Source organism: Lissotriton vulgaris, chromosome 7, assembly GCF_964263255.1.
Source record: "Lissotriton vulgaris chromosome 7, aLisVul1.2, whole genome shotgun sequence".
Lineage (NCBI taxonomy): Eukaryota > Metazoa > Chordata > Amphibia > Caudata > Salamandridae > Lissotriton > Lissotriton vulgaris.
Window position 1 is genome coordinate 1683697812 of NC_141695.1, and position 22329 is coordinate 1683720140.

General features: G+C 47.2%; 1 non-coding gene across 1 annotated transcript; it reads right to left on the minus strand.

Annotated features, from left to right (window-relative positions):
• Positions 1–1168: 1168 nt before the first annotated feature.
• On the minus strand, positions 1169–1240 carry TRNAV-UAC (transfer RNA valine (anticodon UAC)). Its single transcript has one exon. It is a non-coding gene; the product is annotated as a tRNA-Val (tRNA).
• Positions 1241–22329: the final 21089 nt, after the last annotated feature.

Below are 22329 nucleotides of genomic sequence, written 5' to 3' on the forward strand. Positions count from 1 at the left end.
CTTCACTTCCGGTTCAGGGGCAGGACTTCCAGGGCCTAATGCACAGAACTGCAGAAAAGAAAATCACAGGCACTAGATAGGTGCATGACAACATTCTCGAGTTGTTTCGGTTTCCTACCCTTCAATCACGTTAATCACCTGCCTCTGTCACTTTATTTGTTTTCCTTCTTGGTTCCATGCCCTCTGACCCTTCTCAGTTTAGCTATTATTCCCTTGGATCCCCCCTTTTTTCCTTTACCTTCTTGCAGGTAGTTCCCTAATAATTGTGGTCAGTGTGCTGCCAAGGTTCCAATATGGCAGCACGTCACTGGTATTACCCCCAGGTCCCTTATGTCCTCGTCCAATTCATTACTATGTGGAGTGACCATCTCCCGACAGAAAAAAACAAGAGGAATGCTGGGACCCTAATACTGCGCCTCCCACCGGGAGTACATAAGCAGTACTTACCCAGCATCCCGCCTGTTCTTTTTTATTGTCTGTGGACAGATTGGATGGTGTGCTGGTGCTGCCCCTGCTGGGCTGGAGTGGCGGTGCTTCTCTTCTCCCCCCTGCCCGGCTGCCTGGCTGTGCGGGCGTGGGGTTCCCTGGACTGTCTCCTGGCCTGCCGGGCTTGCTGGGTGTCAGTCTCTCTTGGGGCCGGTGTTCTGCTGTGCACTGCGTGCACCTCCCCGTCCTTTGCAGCTGGGGCTGGAGTTCCCGGTTGCTTCCATGTCACAGGCTCGTCTTCCCATGCTTGGCTGGGTGAGACGTGCCTCACTGGATGGGCCCTTGCCGGTCTGCTGGATGTGTTGCAGTTGGGGTGGGGGCCTTGTTCCTGGGGTTGCCCCCCCCTCCGGGGTGAGTCCTGCTTACCGGGTTTTTGTTTCCTTCCTTGTGCTTCTGGTGGCAGCAATGTCGGGACGTACAGGAGTGCAGTTGCTGGTTCCTTGGTTGCAGTGTGGATCAGGTTGCACGTGCATTGCTCACTATAAAGTTTGTACCCGTACTGTGATATTCCCGGTCTTGTTCCTGTGTGGTGGCGAGTGCTGGTTTTCTCTGGTGCTGTTTCGCCATGACTGTGCATGAAGTTGATGTTCCTGTTCCCGGTGGTGGTGGGGGCCTTGTGCTGTTGGCCCCCTCCCTGGATGTTTTTCGCTGTGCTGGTACCTCGATGCGCACAGGGGACTCCTGGGGATGCCTGGATTTGAACCCGGGGCCTCATACATGTAATGCATGCGCTCTGCCACTGAGCTACATCCCCGCTTCTGTCCTCCGTGGTGAGTTGTGGCGCATCGGCCTGCGCTGCTGCCTCCTGGTGCTCTGTCCTCATGGTTCGCTCCCCTTCGCCGGCGCTTGCCATGTGGCCAGTGTTGGTTCTCTCCGGTAGCCGCCAGCGCCTCGAGTGTGGCTTGGGAATGTTTCTTTTTTTGCTTGCTCTTGATAAGGGTTTGCATTCCTGCTTGTCCTCCTGCTTCCTCCACTCCCCTGCTGCTCCCGGGGGTTCCTTGCCCTGGTCGAGTGTACCTTGGTTGGGTTTGTACTTCCTGTGTGGATTCCGTCCTTTTGCTCTATGGGGCTCTCTGCCCCCGCCCGCCTTTGGTGGCTGCGTATGTTCGTGTGGTGCCGCACTGCCTGTGTCTTGGCGCTGGCCGTCTGCCTCCGGGTGCTTCTTGTACATGCAAGCAGGTGTTGGGGTGTGGTGCTGCTGTCATGGTTTTCCCTTACAGTCGAGCGCAGTGGTTCCGGGTTCGGTGCTTGTAGTCAGCGCTGGTTCCTGGACTCCTCTCCCTTGGTCTACGTGACCTGCATCCTTGCCTCCTGCTCACCCCTGCTCTCGTTTGTTCTATGGGGTAGGACATGCCAGGGGTCTTCTCCCTTTGGGTCGCTTCTTCCTGCCTCGATTTGGCATGGGTTCCTGTCGCCTCTGTGGTGGCTTGTTCCTTTTTTAGCTGGCTCTGCATATGCTTGCTTCTTGGGTTCCCTGTGTTGTTGGTGTCTCCCTGCCTGCTTGCTTACACCTTGCCCTCTGCTGCTCTTGTGTCGGCGTTGCCTCTCGCATCTTTGACGACGGCATGTTGGGAGTGCGGCTCTGTTCCCTCCTGCTTCTGGCTCCTCCGCGGCTACCTTCCCCCTGCTGGTAGTGGGTCGGTGTTCCTGCTACTTGGGCCGCTGGGGGGGTGGTCCTGTTGACTCCCCTGGGTTCCTGTTGGCCTGCCGCGGTTTTCTCTACTTTTCTTTGCAGCCCTTCTGCATGCCTGCTTCTCGGGGTGTCGCGGGTGCTGGTGTCCTGGCCTTGGGTGTGCTGCGTGCACCTTTTTTTCTGGTGCCCTTCCCTCCGCTGCGGGCTGGCTGTTGTGGCCTCTGCTCCGCTTGGGTGTCCTGGTTCTTCGCCTCCGCTTCCTGTCTTCTGCTTGGTTGGTCGGGCCGCAGTCAGGATGGCCGAGTGGTCTCGGGCGCCAGTCTCCTGGGGGCTTGCTCTTCTGCATAGCTGAGCCTTCTGTCTCCTCGATCTTGGGGCTTCTGGTTCCTGGCTTTGTTGGCCTACACCTGGTTCCTCTTGCTCCTTCCCGGGTTTCTCCCTCGCTCCGGCTTGGGGCTTCGGGTGTTTGTCCCAGGGCCTTCTGTGTGCTTGGGTTGCTTCTGGGGTCTGGCTGCTTCTGCCCTGGCTCTCCCTGTGCTTGCCTTTGGCTTGCTTCTGGTGTTCCTGGCCGACCCTCCTGGTTCTGTCATAGTTCCTGCCTGGTTGTTCCTACCTGGTGGCTTCCTGGGGGGTGACTGGTGGAGGTTTTTCTGGAGGTGTGGTTGGGCGCATGCTCTTCTTTTCCCCGGCCTTCTGTTTGTCTTCCGTCCTTGTCCCTGCTGTCCTGTTCTGGGTTGCGGGCTGGTTGTTTCCTGCGGTCTTCCTTTCCCTCCTTCTTGGTGCTCCCTTGGGTTGCTGCTTTTGTTGTGGTTTCCTGGGTGTGCTTGTGGGTGCGGAAGGCTGGATTTCTGCTTTGGTATTCTCCACATAGTAATGAATGGGACGAGGACATAAGGGACCTGGGGATAATTCTCTATTACTTACTGGTAATCTTCATTACTCCGGGTCCTGTTGTCCTCGTCCCATTCATACGCCCCTCCCTCCCTTCCGGCCGGCCGGCCTTCCTTTCTGGGCTTGGTTGTACAGGCGGGATGCTGGGTAAGTACTGCTTATGTACTCCTGGTGGGAGGGGCAGTATTAGGGTCCCAGCATTCCTCTTGTTTTTTTCTGTTGGGAGATGGTCATCTCCACATAGTAATGAATTGGACTAGGAAAACGTGACCCGGAATAATGAAGATTACCGGTAAGTAATAGAGCATTAGCGTACTGCCTTCATTCCACAGCAGCAAAAGCGCTGAGCATGTGTGTGCTGCCTTCGTTGTTCATTCCACCTCAACAGCACTGCTTTCCTCTCCTGAACACCTTTGTCTCCAGACCTGATACTTGGTAGGACTGGGCTTGTAACATCACTTCCTCCAATAATTAGAGTGCTCTGATAATGGCATTTTCTCACTACATTGTATTTGTATATGTTTACTCAGAGAAAACAAATACTTAGGGGTCGATTCTGATTCTGGAAAAAAACGTCCGTACGATTCGTATCCGGAGCCCTCTCCGTATGAATCGTAAACATGCCGTACGACCCGACGAGTACGATCCGGACCGGAGTATGAGGACGCGATTCGTACGGTCCACGTCAGGTAAGGGCGATTCGTACGAAAAAGCACACAATCACATACACACCGTACGGTCCGTACACCCCATGATCGCGGGGTACAGTGCGTACCCCTGTGATAATGGGGTGTAGGTCGCACCGAACACCTGCAAACATGGGGTACGGTCCATACACCCCATGATCGCGGGGTACGGTGCATACACCCCATGATCGCAGGAGTATGCACCGTACCCCTGCGATCATGGGGTGTATGCACCGTACCCATGGGGGGCCGTTCCATACCTGTTTCGGGGCGAACTCTGCTTTTACAGCTCTTTTCAGCTCCCTTAGAAAAAGGGTCATACGGTGCATACCCGACACAAATCGTACTTGCTGGGTTGGAAAAACCAGCCGCGAACCGTACAGATGTCGCGAACAGCGGGTTCCGAGGAAGATTCGTATGGGGATTTGATTCATACAGTCTCTATACGATTCGTACAGAGTCTAGTTCCTGGTACGAATCGTACTTCGTCGTACATACGAGGGACGTTGCAGGGTACGATTCATTTGGGAAAAATGCTCCGAACGGCTATTCGGAGCTGTTTTTCCCGAATCGGAATCAACCCCTTATTGTTTGTCTCTCTTCTGTTAAGATCTCCAGCAGTGGTTCTAAGACAATCCAAGGAAGCTGTTGGTGCCATTCCGAACCATTATCTCCCAAATCTTTCACTTCCCCCATTTTTCCAGGGGTCCTTAAGCAGTGTATTATAATTCGGTACCGTTTTTGGGATAGATGGACGATTGGTATTGTCAGCTACTTCCATTTGGAGATTCTTTACCTTCAAATCAAATGCTGACTGTTAGACCCAGCAATTTCTGGCTGGCTAGCACACATCAAAGCCAGAAAGAATCCATTGTCCTAGATAGGATGAGTACAAGACACGTGTCCAATAACCGGTGCTCACCCTTGGGTAGCCTGGCACAGAGCAGTCAAGCCTATCCTCAGGGTTAAAGTGTAAAGTATTGGCACAACACCACGCTTTCAACACACTGCAAACACTTCAAAATGACTCCACACCGTATGTATAAAACACTGGTCTTTTACACACATTGAAATCAACACGACATCCACATTGGATATGCACTTTACAGTTATATGCAATTGTAGAACTCTTCTGCACAACAGCTTGAACATGTAAGCACTATTCACAGGCATTTAAAAAATATGACATTCCCAATATCGCAAACCCCATACAGTTGTAATAGTCAAGAAATCACAGGCTTTGACTACGCCTACTGACCCAGCCCCTCAGTCACTCAAACGGCACCAGCCAACGATACATTTTTCCCTGCTGGCGGCCCTTTGATTAGATTATCAGGACAACCTAAAGTGGAAGGAAACAGTTCCTGGATTTTGTCCATCCAGATTAGATTTTCACACAACCCGCGGCACCTTCACGAATGCAGAATCACTATCCTCCCAGTAGGCAAAAGACTGTGACACCGGAAGCTGGCGCGCTTTCCAATCGGAGAAATGTTTCCCCTCGGCAGAGGTGCAAGCTGCAGTTGCTTCAGGTAACCACCCGTGGGGGCACAAAAGGCACAACAAGATCCTTAGGGTCCAGTTACGATATTCTCCACAATGGAGTACCTTGAGGTAAGGTCCGGGGAAAGGCAGCCAGCGGCCTCGGATGGAGGCCATGATTTCAGGCACTGTCGTCCTCCCTATCTGGAGTTCGCAGACAGTCTAGACTTCCAACTCAGGACCCGCCGACTTGGCAAACGTCCCCCAGCAAACTTCGGACACCACACTCTATGGAGCGCAAGTTAGCACAGGTTTCTGGTTGCAAGCATGGACCCTCAGCACACTTCTATCACACTCCTCAAACTCCTTTCATTCCGGCACCCCAGAGGGGGTGCTGACTCTGATCTTTGTGAGCACACTACTCTGCACAGTGTGATTACAGCATACAGGACTATCCTTGTCCCAACCGACTTTTACTTCTACCTGTTTCCACCACACCGTGCATGATCCTTATGATCTTGTGGAAACTGGGAGATTTTTTCTGTCCCTGTGAACACGTGGACAGGAGGCCTGCCAACTGGCCCTTGAAGAGTGATTAGGAACCCGGGCGATGACAGTTGTCAATTAACTACAGGCCAGCAACTTCCAGTCAATATCCACCTAGTGATAGTCCCCTTTCTGGAGCACGACAAGCCCCAGGCCACCACAAGTCTACAGATAATCTAATTGTAGTCCCTCCTACCCCAGTAGTTCTTCTTGGTGATGTCCCAGCATCAAACCAGAATAGTATGATTCCAATCACAAAAGCGTTATACCCACAATGACCTTTGAAGATGAGATTAGTTCAAAAGGCCCCCTTAGAAATGCACGGGCCCTCACTAAATTTTGCCCTGTCTGCCATCCTACCCCTGGAGGCTTGATCAACATCTTTAATGGGGCCAAGACCCTTTTTTCCACACCAGGAAACACCTGACACACTTTCCCCTTCCCTTACCATCATTCTCTTTTTCACCTAGTTTTCAAACTAATAGTGTGTATGAGGGTCTAAGGAAAACCCTTCTGGGTCTCACTTCTGGAGGCTTCAGTTTATCCAGGTTATGACCTGGCACCTGAGTGATAGAATACCCATTTTGAATAGTGTTATAGTCAGGGAGACCACTGTGTTTTTAAAGATGAAAAGCAATATTGTCAAGCATATATGGGAAGCAGGTGCCTGGATTGATGATCTGACTGGCTCCTGCATCCCTTCTAGGTTAGGCCAATCAATAATCAAGTTTTTATTTGAACAAAGTACAAAATACAATTAGGGGAAAGTCTGCACTCTATTTCTTCTTCATACCCTAATTAACTGCCCCAGCATGATCTCATCTAGTTGCCAGGTGGTTGAATCTGGTGTAGCATCATTGGAAAGTCAACCAGGAAACTATGAGTAACTAGAGGACTGGACTGGCATAGGAAATTGAGTCGGACAGGTTGGTCAAACTGGCCTACCGCCTTGCAGTTAAAGGTGAGTCCACTGAATAGTATATTTATTTAGGGAAAATAGCAATTGGCTTACAAAGGTAGTCTAGAAACTCCATGTGCACCAAGGCCAGGTGCAGTGTAATAATATTGTTATTATGAGGTTATATGTCCTATCCCTGCCCCACACTGATCCATATCAACATACAGGAGGACTTTAGTCCCGTCCCAAAGAAAGAGCTTTAGACAGGCTCCACCTACAGAGACCTCCATGACTGTCACACACCTTGTCCCACACAGAGCACCACGTGGTGCCTGTCAAGCAGTGCAGGGAAATATAGGGGGGTACCAGGGGTAACCCCCAATGCACAGCTACCTTCCCCCAAAACAAGGGGGCCTGCTAGGGGCCCCTGAATCCATTTCTGCTTGTCTTTTCGTGGTGGGATGACCGCCGCGAAAAGGCAGGCGGAAAGGGATATTGTAATCCCTATGGCAGCCCATAGTTTAGTTCCGCAAAGCGGGCGGAAAATGACCGCCTTGCGGAACCGTGGCAGATGGTCTTTGCATCCACCAAGAATGCCTGTGGATTCCCCCCGCCATCATAATCTGGCCGGGAGAACATTGCTGCCAGATGGCAGAGGGCCCGCCACCGCACAGCTGGGGGTGGTGGTCCCTCCACCATCCTAATGAGCCCCTAAGTAATTACACCAGACCTGAATGAACTATTTTTAATCCTACAAAAATGACTAATAATAATAATAATCCACATTTGTAAAGCGCAATCCATTACCTGTTAGGGTCCCTAGGCGCTGGGGGCCATTGGGAAGATTAAGCAAGCTATTGCCCAGAGTCACATTGGGTTGGGCTATTCTGCCGCCAGCCCTGGGGATCAAACCATGATCCCCAGATTCCGGAGTCAGTCACCCTGGCCGCGGCGCCACACCTCTTCCCTCTATGGTGAGAAATCTGGATGGGGTGGAGCAAGGGCAATCAGAGTACCTGGGCTCCAATTGTGTCTACTGGGGTCCTTTGCTTCTGCAGCCTACCAGGGTATCAAGGCAGAGTTCAAGGATGTCTCAGCGAGGTGCTGTGGGCTAGTAAATGAATACTTAGCAATTAAACAAATAGCAGTCAATGTCCAGTCAGTTTCTTTGGTTTTAATTAGGGAAAACCATACGGTAATTCTTACCTGTTTTACTTTGATTAACCTGTGCGATTGTATTGCGACTACCGGCTCCACAGTCCCCGGTCCACCACCAAGCATTTGGGTTGTTGTGGAGGGACAAGGGAGGAGATTTCGGGACCCGGAAGCGATTCACTATTTCCGGGCCCATCCGCCTACTAGACACTCCCACTGGGTCAGTCCCAACCCCACTGGCTATAATTAAGAGCCTCTCAAGCTGCACAGTGGACGCGCTTGTCTAAGGTATAATTTCGGGCTCAGGCGCACGCCGATTTAGGGCGCCACCGCTCTTTTTTTTAAATATTGTAACTTCTTTGGTTTTAATTAGGGAAAACCATACGGTAATTCTTACCTGTTTTACTTTGATTAACCTGCGCGATTGTATTGCGACTACCGGCTCCACAGTCCCCGGTCCACCACCAAGCATTTGGGTTGTTGTGGAGGGACAAGGGAGGAGATTTCGGGACCCGGAAGTGATTCACTACTTCCGGGCCCATCCGCCAACTAGACACTCCCACTGGGTCAGCCCCAACCCCACTGGCTTCATTCGCCAATCAATCACCCCCAACAGACACACTCACTGGGTGCTCTACTACTATTAAATAGATTCAATACAAGTCGCGCAGCGGAAGCGCGCAGCGGGCGCGCCGGCGGCGCGCCAAAGGCACGCCTAAGGCAAGCCCGTCTGTGACCGACCGGGGTCTGGGGCCCAACCCCTGGCTAATCTGCCCCCATTTACACCTCTGCAGAGCTTAGGACTTACCAGGGCGTGTGGCCCATTAGTGGTGAACTTCATAATAAATTAGCCATTACTGGGATTCTCTCCCTGTCCCCCGAGGCCCCCCTGCCCCCCTTATGGAACCTTCACTTTCCATCTTTCCTGTTCTCTTGAGTGTCCCTTCGACTCCTCTTGCCGCAACCATCCACCCCAAACCCATCCTCACCAAGCTCTCTATCTGGTATCTAAACACTCGCTCGCTGGCCAGACACCAGGTCGAGATTTTCCACCTGCTTGATACCCTCTGCCCTGACATCCTGTTCCTCTCCGAAACTTGGCTCTCATCTGAGTCCACGCCAGATATTCTGGCTGCTCTCCCTAGCAATTATTACATCCTCCAGGCCAACCCGCCTGATGGAAAGGCTGGGGGGGAGTTGCTGCTATCATCGCCCGCCCACTCACTTTCACTTCCCTCACGATTCCCTCCACTCCTTTGGCCGGTATTCTTGCAGTTACGCTGCACTCCAAACATTTTCCGCCGGCAAGTGTCCCCTGCTACCGCCCACCTAATCCCTCCTCAAACTTTGTCCAATTCTTTAACCACCTGGTCGCAGAACTGGTGGTCACTCATGCTAAGCTCCTTATCATAGGTGACTTCAACTATTGGCCACATGATCCACTCGAGAACCTCCATTCCAAACATTTCACGGACTTACTTTCTGGACTAAACTTCATAGAATACATTAAAGTAGCCACGCACATTAAAGGGCATACTCTGGATCAGGCTTGGGCCCTTAATCTGGACATACTCGACCTTCAAGAGTACAAAGTTGCCATTGTAGCGGCCAAATCCGCACACTTTTCTGCAAAAATACTCCGCTCTAGCTGCAAATCAAAAAACATTTTTCTATCGTGGATGAGCTGGTCAAACCTGACCGTGTCACCACTACATCCCCTCCGTTGCAACTCCTTTGCGACTCCCTCAATAACTTTTTTATGGAAAAAATTATAACTATCAAAACCAGTATCCCCGCGGCTGCTACTATACCGCATTCTATCACGGCCCCCCCAACCCCGTTCACTACATTATGTTTCCTACACTTACGGAAGACACTTTCTTTTCTCTCCTCTGGAAAGTCAAATCTGGCTCCCCCCTGGACATCTGCCCCCCCACGTCAGCCGCGAAATCTATCGCAATATTCCCTCACCCCCTCTTTCCCTCTTGAACAACTCCCTCGCCTCTGGGGTGGTTCCCCTCCCCTTCAAAACTGCGGTGGTCTCACCTATCCCAAAAAAACTTGGAGTTGACCCCGCCATCCTCTCCAATTTCCGCCCAATTTCCCTTCTCCCCTTCCTAGGTAAAGTCTTGGAGGCCTATGTGGTCAATTGTCTGAGCACTTTTATCGAATCCACCCACTTCCTTGACCCTCATCAGGCTGGCTTTAGGCCTTGCCACTCTACTGAGTCTATTGCTCTGGTCGTCCATGAGGAGTTAAAAAGGGGGGCGGACCATAACGTCTCCCAGGCTTTAGTGCTCCTGGATCTGTCGGCGGCGTTCGACACTGTTGACCATACCATCTTACTCGAGCGTGTCGAGCACGCCGGCATCCGGGGGCTATCACTGAAGTGGATTACTTCCTTTCTCCGGGATCGCACTCAGGCAGTGTCCCTCCCACCTTTTTCCTCAGCCGGAAAGCCCCTTGCCTGTGGGCTTCCGCAGGGCTCAGCGCTTTCACCACTTCTCTTCAACCTCTACATCCGTCCCCTCATCTCGGCCCTCCAACAAAAATCTGTCACCATTTTCAACTACGCGGACGACCTTCAGTTAATTTTCTGCATTGACCCCTCCCCGTCCTCCATACAAAATGTCCATTCTGTCATGAACTTCATCAGCTCTTGGATGAACCTCAATTAGCTCAAACTTAACCCTGCTAAGGGTGAGTTCTCACCGGCCCCCATAGCAATCCTTGGAATTCCTCCTTGTGGCCACCTTCACTCGGCCCCTCTCCTTCCCCCGTTGACTCTGTTAAGAGCTTAGGAATCACCATCTCCACGGACCTCTCTATGAGGCCACAAATCAATTCTGTTGTATCCACCTGCTTCTATCATCTACGCCGTATCCGTAAAAATAGAAGACTTCTTTCTCACGAAGCTCTTGTGCAAGTCACCTTGGGGCTCGTCATCTCTCGCATTGATTATGCGAACTCCCTATATGTGGGCATACCAGCATACCAATCCAAACGTCTCCAACTTATCCAGAATCAGGCAGCCAGGTTGGTCTATGGTCTACCAAGATCCTCCCACACCAAGCCCCTCTTAAAGAACCTTCATTGGCTCCCAGTTGCTCAACGCAGCCTTTTCAAGCTCGGCTGCCTGACCCACAAAGCTCTCTCATCCCAGGGACCCTCTTTCATCTCCTCCCTCTTGCACCAATATGTTCCCCAGCGTGACCTCCGCTCCTCCAACCACAATCTTCTCACCCCCTGCCCCTTCAGGCGAAAAAAACACAGTTGTCTACGATTCTCCACTCAGGCCCTTCTTTTCTGGAACTCTCTACCTCCAGCACTTCGCCTCCTCTCATCCTACGCCCACTTCAGGAAATCTCTGAAAACTTGGCTCTTCTGTTTAGCCTATAATTATCTTACCTGATCTGTACTGGATAGCCTTCCCACCCCAGCGCCAATAAACCGTAGGTGTATGTGCGCTTTACAAGTTCTATCTATCATATCATATCCTATCAGTAACTTTTCTTTAAAAATGGAAAAGTAATTTATTGAAAACAAAACTAAATACTATGCACACATTTCAAAATAGGTACACACAATGGAATGTAGAAAAAACAATTGAAAACACCCTCTAAAGTTTCTGGCAAACAACTGAATGCCCACCCTGAAGAAAGGTCACAATGATCAACTTGCCTCCTTAAAACAAAGTAGGTTGGAGGAAGCTTTAGCCAATTGCATGCCAGAAGACCCTAACCACTAAAACCAAAAGACCTTATATATCACTACATCTATCAAACAATCAATCAATGTATTAATACATTTGTTTACTTAAAACTATTGTGTTACCAAATACGACGAAAATAAAAAATCAATGCACAATACAGTATCAACTCACATTAAAATATTATCAGACAAGGAATCGACATACTTGAACATTACGCTAAAGTCACATGAAGATCAGGGTTAGACTAGGAACCCAAAGCAGCCTCGACAAATTTTGTCAGACCAGCCCCCATACGGCACGTAGAAATTGAGCACACTGACAAGCCTGACCTCTAGAAAATGTGGGGGGAAAATTGCAAAAATGGTATATTATACAACACAATTTTCATTATATAGTCAATTGTATTAACTTTTAAAGCATAGTAAATGATTACCCCACAGTGCGCTAGGATACTCAGTCAAACCAACAGACATTCTTACAGAGAACACAAAAAATCAGATGTCAAGCATGAAACACGAATTTAATTATAACATAAGTGCCCACATTGACTATTAAGCACAGCCAAGAAGCTGAGAACAAAATGAAAGACCATTTCGAGGGTTGTTAGCATCCCCAACCTCAATAAGCAGCATTAGTGCTGGTAGTGCCCCATGGAGCAATATGTTTGTGCACACCCCCCTTCCATGACTTTCTGCTCCACAGATTTCCTCATTATCACTCTTCAACAGTTCCCCTCAGCTCTCCAAAACCCCTCTCCCACAGGTATTTCATTTGTTTTACAGTGCCTCTCACACTTGTGTTGGAGCACTTTACATCACACACATATACAGTGGCAATGAATCGCACATGTGTAGACCAATGTATAGATACTGTTACATACGACAAAGGTGACAACAAGGTTAAGGATTCAAATGTCATCCATACTTGTAGGCATTTTTTAAGAATTCCTAGTCTGGTGAAGCACAAACTCAGGATTCAAAACATGACACAGTGGTATGGGTTGGCTTTACTAATTATAATTTATTTCAACCCAAACAAACAATTTTTAGCAGCATTAGAATAACGAAAGACTTAGAAGAAACATAACTTTCTAACCTGTAGTTTGCGGTTTTCATGAAGCTCTTTAATGGCAGTTTGTAGCTCACTGTGCTGTATTACGATTGTAACTATTAGAAACAATCATGAACTGCAAGTAGCAAAATGAATGACAAAAGGAGTAACCCACTGAACTGTTCACATAAAATACAGTTCTGTGATCTTCGTGGTATACTTTCTATGCAGCGGGCAGGTTAACCCTCTGCTCTACTTTAGATGGGTCAAATGTGGCACTAGATAAAACTCTGATCATTCTCCAGTAGGAAAATGAATCATTAGAGTTATCTTGACATTTTTATTGTTGCCTGAAAACAGCTGTATATAAAAGGAGCTCGGCAGTGGGTGCTTTTAAACCCATAAACCCATGACAATTTGCAAAACACAAAGCCCCCCCAGCTCAGCTATAACTCATTCCCCATTAACAAAACCAACCCCCAGGAACAAAATTGGGGCTGGGGGAGTTCTTCTCTCCCCAGCCTTTGTAGCCTCCCGGGAAACGCTTGATGCACAGTACGACCAGTCCATCTTGATGAAGATGCTGCCAGCTTCACTATTCAAGCATTAATTTATTTTCTACTAACAGCATGAATTTCACAAAACGAGTATTTAAATGTGGAACATTTGTGGTTATTGCAACAATAATGCCCTTCAGTTAAGAGAGCAGGACAAGTGCAGACAAGATGAATTAATGTTTTAGTTGCTTGTTGTAAGAAATGGGGTTACTGGTTGAGGGGGGTTGAAACCCTTCTCAAGCAGCATCCACAATTCTTCTCAGGGTATTGTCACAAGCCAACCCTAAATTAACCTGTCCTTCACCCTCGAGCAAAGCGGTACAAAAGGGGGTGGTGATGGACGGAGCATCTGAACCAATCAAACACTCACACCTCGGGCAGTTTTGCACAGAGCATCAGGGGCAATGTGAAAAGTATTTGCGGAACGCTCCAACCAGTAACACAATGAAATACGCCACAAATGGAGCCCAGCACACAGTTGGAAAATAGAGTGATTTTTAATAACTAAAGGAAGACCATAACAACATAAATCCCTTGAGTAGAACTAGAGGTATGAATTTGAAAGATTTTAGGATAAAATAACACCAAAAGCACAAAGCACCCACAGCCGCTATATTGTCATGAGAAACCCAGAGAAAGTCACAAGTTCAGGCCGACCGTGATGGAGCGCGAGTCAAATCCAGGGACCAGGTTAGTCCAGCTGAAAAGGTTACCTTCTCAGTCCAGCGCCAAGAAACCTGTTCGTGGTGAAGAGTGCCGCGAGGAGCAAGGAAGTGTCCCGAACGGTCGTCGATGTAGGGCAATGTGCTTGCCAGGTATCATGGGCAGTTGTTTCTGTAGCACGAGAATCATATTGTCAGTTGAACCGGTTGTCCCTCCATGCAAGTGGCTGCTGCTGTAGTGAAAATGGTCCAGGTAACAGAACTTCACATTGCCGGGCTGTTCGAATGTCAAGGATTTCGACCCACCAGGCCCATTCGCGATTGACAAAAGCCCAAAAACTTAAATTGAGCCTCTCTGAGACCACACCGTGGGTCCAAGACCTTGGTGGTACCACTTGCGGGCCTAGGGCTTGCTCCAGCTGGAAATGGGTGCTGGTACAGGTGGTTTAGAGACTGTTATGTCCCTGTGGCTCAGAACAGAAGGCCAGCTGACTAGCCCTTAGAGTCACTCTGGGAACCCTGGGTTCAAGGGGTGCAGGTACAGTTCTTCTCTACCAAGCAAAAGGGCAGCAGGCAGCAGATCAGTACAGCAAGGCAGTAACACAGCAAGGAAGTAGTCCATCAGGGCAGCAACTCAGCAGTCCTTCTTCCTGACAGAGTATCCACAGGTCCTGTATTTATACCTAAATATGCCATTGAAGTGGGGAGAATCTTCTAGAGGTTTCCCTATGAAACCCATAGGCATCCTGCTTTCTCTGCACTGGCTCTAGACTAACTACAAGAGGTATACAGCCATTTGTGTGGCAGAAAACAGTCTATTCAAGAGTAAATGGGGCTGTGCCAAGCTCTTCCCTCCCATCCTGCCAGTGATGGCCATCCAGGTGCGCCTAAGCTTCCTATTGTGTGTGGCTGTCAGGAGGAATACACAAAGCCCAACTGTCAGCTACTCCCAGTCATGTTACTCAGGTCCAGGCTACAGCACAACATGCCAACTTTATAAAAGTTGCATTATCAAAATTGCACTTAAAAATCGGACTTCAACAGAAATTAGGATTTTCACCGCAGTTCCAAAGACATCAAACATGAACTGGTCCTCTGCTCCCATTTGGAAATGCTAGCTTATTAAATGTAATATGGTAACTCCAATATTAGTCCATGGGAGAGGTAGGTCTTGTAGTAGTGAAAAACAAATGACAATTGTTGTCAATAAGAGGACATGTAAAACTTAAAAGTACATGTCCAACTTTTTAAACACATTGCATCCTGCACTCTGGGCTGTCCAGGGCTTACCCTAGGGGTGACGTATTTGTATTAAAAAGGAAGGTTTGGGCTTGGCAAAAGATTTTTTTAGCCAGGCCGAATTGGCAGTTTTAAAATTGCACGCACAGGATAGAATGGCAGACTGGAGGCATATTTACAAGGCTACCTAAGTGGGTGGCACAACCACTAGTGCTGCAGGCCCACTAGTATCATTTAATATACAGGCCCATGTAGTGCCACTTTACTAGGGACTTGCCACTAAATTAAATATGCCAATTGGTTATAGTCAATGTTGCCATTTTCAAGAAGTGAGCACATGCACTTTAGCACTGGTTAGCAGTAGTAAAGGGTGCAGAGTCCAAAGGCCAGCAGCAACAAGATCAGCAAAAACAGAAGAGGGAGACAAAAAGTTAGGGGGAAGAGAACCCTGAGGCTATAATACTTGTTGACAAAATCTGTACAGATAATTGGCAGTTTTTTTGCCACGCGTCTAGGCATGTTTCATCGCTGGCAGGGTACCTAAGCAGTAAGACAAGAATAAAAATTTGAGTTAACATTTGAAACATACACTTGTCTGAGCGGCAACAAGTAGCTGTTTAAAATCATCCATGCATGTGTTTGTTTTGTTAAAACTACTTGATCATGCTTGTGCCACTAAAAAGGCACCACAATGCGGCACCCTTTGGTGAACAGCAGCACTAGCTTCTGTTTATTTGCTAGCACTAATATTTAGAAAAATATGTTAAATAAATGGGAAAGCATTTATTAACCTGCAAATAAATGTGTGCCTGTTTATTTAACATGTTTTTGAGCCTCCCTACACAATCCATAACCCACCCAGACCCCATCCCGCCACCCTGCTGGCATCAGTACGTTCCTCGGGCACGCCACAAACCGTACATTGTGGCCACTGGGCAAATGTTTGTGAGTACCCATGGTCTATGGTCATCGCAGAGTGCTGGTGCAATGTGGACTGATGTGGCACACGCATAGTGGCTGTGCTGTAAGGCACTGAACTAGATGCGAAATTCAATTCTGAGCAGACTGAACTCCCACATTTTCCAAAGAGACTTCAAATACTGTGTGGAACTTTCCTTGTGGTTAACAGCGTCCTTGCTGGGCAGACCTGCTACATGGATATTATACTCCCTTTACAATAGACCCGCTGGCTAAAGAAGATTGTTTGTATTGACTATTTACTCACAGGGATGTATCCTGAAATCGTATTGTTGATGAAAACAATTTTTTAATTTGTACAACTTTGAAACTATTGGAATTTTGGTTTAATTTACTAAGAACTTACAGTGAACATTCAGTGTCCTACTGTTGAAGAAAGCTAACTTTGACCTTAAACTAATTGTCAGGATTTAAGGGTAATTTGTAGTTCCCAAGAAGAGTATACCTGACAATCCCGATCCTCCAAGGTAGGCAGCAATAATATTTAGATTAGGAACTTCAGGAAAATGAAGAAAGACAAATGATACTAAAGGCACTAGTTCAGACTGGCACCCAGAGCAACTGAGATCATCTTAAAATAAATGCTTAGACATTTTGAATGGGGGTAGTTGAAGAATTCTGCTCGGCGGAGTTTGCAGAGTTTTGCAAATCTCCGCAGAGTGACGCAGAGCAGATCAAGCAGCTCGCCAATGTTAAGTTGCCGAGCGCTCACGAGAAAAAAGCACACGCTAGACCTCATCCCGGCGAGATATTTCAACGCGGGTGGTCTCGGCAGGTCACGACTGGTCGCATTGGGAAATCAGCCACTCGCGTTGTGGAAGCTGCCGCTCAAGTAGAATTCAAGTGGCAGAAAGCAGCAATGCCTTGTGTGTGATGTGTAGTGCTGTTCGAGCAGATTGTACAGTGTGGGATTAACTTCCAGTTCTAAAAATCAGAGTGAGCAGTGTTAATGGACACTGCTGCTCGCGGAACTCCGCGGAGCATGGCAGAGTTTTTTCGGCAATTTTGGGGACTTCCAATGGAATAAAAGTTTGCAAACTCCCCCCAGACCTAATCTTGAATAAAAGAAATACAACATACACTGTAAGATTTCTGCAATATAAAACATACAATCTGTAGCGTATGTTACAGAAACGGCACCATAAGTCTTGCCTCTCTCTTGGAGATGATAGATTGTGACCAAACATTGTTCTCTCCAGAATCAGGTCTAGAGATGAATAGCCAAGAAGAGGCCCTGGACCTGCAGAGGTGAAGAAATTCGGCTCACCGGAATAGCAAAATTATGCAATGTAGTTGCTTTGAGATGTAACTAGCCAATGGAGAGGGTACCAGGTTGTTGAGCAGTAGTACCTGTAGCAGAGGTATCACAGGGAGGCAGGGCAGAGGGTCTGGAGGGGTAGGGAACTGATGGGGACAAAACAGCCAATGTGAAGGCATGGAATGTGATGGATGAATTGCACAAATTGAAGAGCCGAAACAGCTGGGAGTCGTTGGAAGGCACTGACCTAGTACCTGTGCTAATTTTGGTATTCAGACAGAATATCGAGTTGGAAATGTCGACTTACACAAATATCGAGTTGTAACTATCTTGACACAGAAATATTAACAGCAAGAATATCGGGGGGCAAGAAGCATATTGTTTAAAAATATAGAAGTCATTAATGTCATTTGCAAAAATATAGTTGTTTAAAATATCGATATTTTAATTAGTATTATGTATTTTAGTTTATATTTTAAATGTATTTGATGTATTTTTTTGTCTAAGTATTGTTTATGTTTTTTAATATATGTGTTACATTTTTAGCAGTTATCAATTTTAAAAAAATGTGTTTTTTTAGTTCTGTAGCAGGTTGTGGGTTTATAGGGGAATAGGGTGGGAAGTAATTTAATTATAATAAATCAATGATTATTTTTTATTTATTATTATTTATTTAATTGAGATTTTATAATGTTAAATCGTGGGAAGTAATTTATTTGTAATTAAAATTAATTGATTGTTAATTAATATTGATTAATTAATTGTTAATTAATTATGGTAATTGTGTAACTTTTTTTAGGTGCGGGTTGTGGGGTTTATAGGGGTTATGGGTGGGAAGTAATTTATTTTTAATTAATTGATAATTAGTTGTTAATATTGAGTAACTAATTGAAAATTAAATAAGGAAATTTTGTAATTAATTTTAGGCGGGGTTGTGGGGTTTATCGGGATAAAGGTTGGGAAGTAATTTATGTTTAATGAATTAATAATTAGTTGCTAATTATTATTAATTCATTTATTGAAAATAAATATGGAAATTGTGTAATTAATTTTAGTTGCTGGTGGTGGGGTTTATAGGGGTAAAGGGTGGGATGTTAAGTAATTTTTACATATTTTTATTTGTTTTTTAATTAATAATATTTCATTAATTGATAATTAATTATGTTATAGGTTGGAAGTAAATAAACGAAATGTATGTAATAATGTTTTTGTCTCTAAATAATTTCTAACAAAAAATATTTATTTGTGTGAAATTTTTATTTTTATTTTATTTAATATAATATTTGTAGGAATTTTTCATATGTATTTGACATGATAATATGTTTTTAGTTTTTAATATTAAATATAATTTTTAACATATCTATATATTTTTTTATTTTTTTATTTTTGTTGTTGTTGACATTTTGTTTGTTTTTAATTGTGAACTGACTGGAGTGGAAATACTAATTTTTACCCCTCTGCAATCCAACATTTTCCCTACTGTTGCACTGACTGGAGTGGTGATAGTAAATTTCATCCCTCCACTATCCAGCACTTTCCCTACTGTTGCACTCACTGGAGTTGGGATAGTAATTTTTACCCCTCCGCTATCCAACACTTTCCCTACTGTTGCACTCATTGGAGTGGGAATAGTCATTTTTACCCCTCTGCTATCCAACACTTTTCCTACTGTTACACTTATTGGAGTAGGAATAGTAATTTTGACCACTCCGCTATCCAACACTTTCACTGTTGTTGCCCTCACTGGAGTGGTAATAGTAATTTCTACCCCTCCGCTATCCTACACTTTCCCTACTGTTGCACTGACTGCAGTGGGAATATTAAATTGTATCCCTCCACTATCCAGCCCTTTCCCTACTGTTACACTGACTGCAGTGGGAATAGTAAATGTTATCCCTCCAATATCCAACACTTTCTCTACAGTTGCTCTCACTGGAGTGGGAATAGTAATTTGTATCCCTCCGTTATCCAACTCTTTCCCTACTGTTGCACTAATTGGAGTGGGAATAGTAATTTTTACCCTTCGCTATCCAAAACTTTCATTAATGTTGCACTCACTGGATGGGAATAGTAATTTTTTACTCCTCCGCTATCCAACACTTTCCCTACTGTTGCACTCACTGGAGAGGGAATAGTAATTTTTACCACTCCGCTACCTGCTATCCAACACTTTCCCTACTGTTGCACTGACTAGAGTGGGAAATGTAAGTTTATTAATTGTTTTAAAGTATATATATGTATATATATATACATATATATATACATATATATATATATATATATATATATATATATATATATATATATATATATATATATATATATATTAATTATTATGTATGTGTGTTTACCTTTTTTATATTAAGTTTACTTGTTATATTTGTCAAAATGTATATTAGATCTATTTTATTTTTTTAATTAATTTTATTTTTTAAGATATTTAATATTTATTATTTCATTTTTATATATATCTATGTATAAAAATCGATATTTTGTACAACTATATTTTTTACATCGATGTTTTTTGTGATTTTTTTTACCTACCTGTATAAGTATAGGGAGTCGATATTTTTGCATTCTATATTTTTACCTCAATATTTTTTACATCTATATTTTTGACGTTCATATTCTGTCAGTGAACCACTGAACTTATATAGGGGTCGATTTCGATTCGGGAAAAACCGCTCCGAATAGCCGTTTGTAGCGTTTTTACCATACGAATCGTACCCTGCAATGTCCTCCGTACGTACGACGAAGTACGATTCGTACCAGGAGCTGGACTCCGTACGAATCGTGCAGAGACCGTACGAATCAAATCCCCGTACGAATCTCCCTCGGAACCCACTGTACGCGACATCTGTACGGTTCGCGGCTGGTTTTTCCGACCAAGCAAGTACGATTCGTGTTGGGTACGCACCGTACGACCCTTTTTCTACAGGAGCTGAAAACAGCCGTAAAAGCAGAGTTCGCCCCGAAACAGGTACGGAACGCCCCCCCCCTGGTACGGTCCGTACACCCCATGATCGCAGGGGTACGGTGCGTACCCCTGCGATCATGGGGTGTACGCACCGTACCCCTGCGATCATGGGGTGTACGGACCGTACCCCATGTTCGCTGGGTGTACGGTGCGTACACCCTGCGATCGCAGGGGTACGGTGCGTACACCCCATGATGGCAGGGGTACGCACCGTACCCCGCGATCGTGGGGTGTACGGACCGTACCGTGTGTATGTGATTGTGTGCTTTTTTGTACGAATCACCCTTACCTGACGTGCACCGTACGATTCGCATCCTCATACCCCGGTCCGGATCGTACTCGTCGGGTCGTACGGCATGTGGAGTGCCTTATGTGCGTGGATGAGGAGCTTGAAGGATATCTTCTTGTTGACGGGGAGCCAGTGTAGGTTTCTCAGGTGGGGGGTGATGTGGTCGTGTCGTGGTACATCGAGGATCAGTCGTGCCGAGGCGTTTTGGATGCGTTGTATTCGTTTGATGAGCTTGGTCGGGGCTCCCGCGTAGAGGTCGTTTCCGTAGTCGAGTCTGCTGCTGAGGAGGGCCTGGATGACTGTCTTTCTTGTATCTGTCGGGATCCATCTGTAGATCTTGCGGAGCATGTAGAGGGTGTTGAAGCAGGAGGAGGAGACTGCGTTGACTTGCTTGGTCATTGTGAGCGTTGAGTCGAGGATGATTCCCAGGTTGCTTGCATGGTCGGTGGCGGTCGGGGCTGCCCCCTGTGCCGTTGGCCACCAGGAGTCATCCCAGGCTGACGGGTTGGAGCCGAGGATGATGACCTCCGTCTTGTCAGAGTTCAGCTTCAGACGGCTGATCTTCATCCAGTCGGCAACAGACTTCATTTCTTCATGGAGGTTGGCCTTGGCGGTGATGGAGTCCTTGGTGAGGGAGAGGATCAGTTGAGTGTCGTCGGCGTAGGAGATTATGTTGAGGTCGTGTTGTCAGGCGACGTGTGCGAGCGGGGCCATGTAAATGTTGAACAGTGTCGGGCTGAGGGAGGATCCTTGAGGTACGCCGCAGATGATCTCGGAGGCTTCGGAACGGAACAAGGGAGGCGGACGCTCTGGGTTCTGCCGGAGAGGAAGGAGGTAGTCCATTCCAAAGCCTTGTCTTGGATTACTGCGGCGTGGAGGCGTGCACGTATTGTGCGGTGGCAGACCGTGTCGAAGGTGGCGGAGAGGTCTAGGAGGATGAGTGCTGCAGTCTCCTCGTTGTCTAGCAGGGTCCTGATGTCGTCGGTGGCGGCGATGAGGGCGGTCTCGGTGCTTTGGTTGCTGCGGAACCCTGACTGGGAAGGGTCCAGGATTCTATTCTCTTCGAGGTATCGGGTTAGTTGTCTGTTAACGATTTTCTTGATGACCTTGGCCAGGAAGGGGAGCAGAGAGATGGGTCAGAAGTTCTTGAGGTCTCTTGGGTCTGCATTGGTTTTTTTGAGTAGCGCGTTGATCTCGGCGTATTTCCAACTCTCTGGGAAGGTCGCAGCCTCAAGGGAGAGATTGATGACGTTGCATAAGTGGGGTGCAATGGAACTGCTAATTCCAGTTCCAGAACGACGCCGGACGGAGTCCGGTCCGTCCGGCATAGTAATCAGGCTCTTGGTCGGAAAGACATGTTCCCAATCTGATTCGGACGGAGCAAATGCCATTAGGAGGCCTTCCAACCGCATTGTAATCGCCCCCCTAAGAGTGAGGGCTCCATTAGGATGACGGGCGGTGGCACCACCTCGGTGGTGGCGGGGCGGCAAAACAGCCGTTAACGCCCGCGAGCAGCTTAACTCACGTCAGCAACATTAGGATAGGTAAACACAGGTCATTTCCCGTCTGCCGAGGAGCGCCGCGCACCGCCATCAAAGTGCGCCCGCCACAGCGGTGAAGGGAGCCAATCGAGACCCTCCACCGCGCCCGATGACGTCCGCCCCGCCCGCCAAATCAGGATGGCGCAAACAAGCAGACGCACCTCAGCGGACACACCGCACAGCTGAAGCAGGCGGAAAGTCGACAGTGAAGCACGAACGCTGAGACCCGACATGAACCCCATGGAACCAGCCCTCCATATGCATCCGGTAATGTACCTGCTGCAACACT